At 41.0% G+C, this 2,085-nt stretch overlaps 1 pseudogene; it reads right to left on the bottom strand.

Annotated features, from left to right (window-relative positions):
• Positions 1-666: 666 nt before the first annotated feature.
• LOC18036675 overlaps positions 667-2,085 on the bottom strand; it is a 14,765-nt pseudogene continuing 13,346 nt past the window's right edge.

The raw sequence follows: 2,085 nt of genomic DNA, 5'->3' as shown, positions 1-2,085 counted from the left end.
CAGGCAATGAGTTCAGTGGAGAAATTCCATGGAAAATTGGGCAACTTCAAAATATTCGTGCACTTAATCTGTCCAATAATTTACTATCAGGTGCTATACCAGAGAGCTTCTCCAATCTAAAAATGATAGAGAGCCTTGACCTTTCCCGCAACAAATTAAGTAGCCAAATTCCTCCTCAACTAACTGAGCTCAACTTTTTATCAAACTTCAATGTGTCATACAACAATTTGTCCGGCCCAATCCCAGACAAAGAGCAGTTTGCCACCTTTGATGACTGCAGTTATAAAGGTAATTCGGCTCTTTGTGGCTCAATGATAAAGAGGAAATGCAGCAGTGCTTTGACACCACCAGCGACACCTACAGGAGGAGGAGAAGATGAAAGCGATTCTGTGATTGACATGGTGGCATTAAGATGGAGTTTTGGAGCATCCTATGCATCGGTGAGTTTGGGTTTATTTGCAGCACTTTGGATAAACTCGTACTGGCGCAAACTGTGGTTCTATTTCGTTGATAGATGTATTGACACATGCTATTATTGGCTTTTCAAATATGTTTGTGCTTACTAGCACATACGGTTCGGCCGTGTATAACTTATCGTGCTGTATTATGTATCCGTTGGCTTTTCTCCAAACAGCTATGTATCCATGTTTGTGTTTGTTCAAATTCTCAATTTGACTTTACAATGAAGCTAAGTAGTATCTGTCTTGCCAGCTCTGACTTCTCGGCCTCTGTACTGCTCTTTCTTGAGGTATTATCTTCGCCTTGGATACTGGACATTTTGTCAAGTTTATCATCTTCTGCCTCACTTGTGTCATTGAAGAGTTCGACTCATTTGAAACATTTGAATCTGCATATCCAGGATTTATTTGCCAACCTCTCACTGGCACAAACTCAGGTGCATGCGGGTTCATGATTCTTGAAGGCCCCAACAGGTTTCTTTCCATAATGGAAGAGTGGTATTTTGGAAATCCATATTTCATCATGTAAGAATAATTATTTCTATAATAGAGAGGCGACCTTGGCCTACAAGGAACTCTAGCAGCAGCCGAAGGTACAGCAGGTTCAGCAAGCATACCTTGACTAGTTCGCGCATCATAAATACTCGTGGCTGCTACAGAGTCATGGAGACAGCTCCTGGGTTGAATGGTTCAGCTGCAGCAGAAAGCTTACTCCCATTTGTTTCCATGGGCTTTTCCTCATTAGAAGAAGAAGGAACTTCCTCGGTATCTGCAGCAGTAGTTTCAGATTGAGTTACACTTCCATGAGTTTCTTGAGAACGACCATCAACTGGCACATCTTCAACTGGAGAGAAATGGTTATTCAACTCCGCCTTTGATGTCTCAGGAGGATTACTGCACATCTGCGTTTCAGTTTTTTATTCAATTTCTTCATCAGGTTTCTCTGGTAATGGCTTTAGAACCGTACCTGGTGGTGCCACAGCTACTTCTTTGTAAGACAGCGACTTGGAAGCCATGGCAGTAAGGTTTGGTGGACTTGCATAAACTTTGGAGACGGAAGCTTTTGCCTGCAGTTTAATTGAATCCTTCATGCCTGTTAACTCAGTGGTGGTGGTCCTTGAAGCTTTTTCCCGTGCTGGAGATAAAATTTCCCGTCTATTGCCCTTTTCTCTAAGATTTGAATGTTCACAACCATTGACATTTAGCTTTGTAAGAAAAGGTCGCCTCCGGCTGAGCTTCCGAACAGCAGCATTTCCTGACCTACCTTTTGGATTGGCTTCTTGCCACCCCTCATCTGAATTTGTTTCATAGACAAACTCACCTGAAATTGCCGGTCCATATCTAGTAATATTATCATTCTCTTCTGGCTCTTCAGGTTGAACACTGTCTTCCATTACTTCCTCGGTCTTGCTTTCCACTATAGTCATACTTTTTTTCAATCCATCATGGGGCAGTGCATCTTCCACCATCATATCATGATGTGCTCCATGAATCTTTTCCCTAATCTGCATTACCTAAAATAAATAAATAAACAAAAATAAACAAAAGCTTTTTAACTTGTATGCATATAAAATGTCAAAAATTGAGCACATAGAAATATTTCATTTTAAGTTACAATCATCTTGTA

Source organism: Citrus clementina, unplaced genomic scaffold, assembly GCF_000493195.1.
Source record: "Citrus clementina cultivar Clemenules unplaced genomic scaffold, Citrus_clementina_v1.0 scaffold_7, whole genome shotgun sequence".
NCBI lineage: Eukaryota > Viridiplantae > Streptophyta > Magnoliopsida > Sapindales > Rutaceae > Citrus > Citrus x clementina.
The sequence above is the reverse complement of the archived record's forward strand: the minus strand, read 5'-3'. Positions and strand labels throughout refer to the sequence as shown.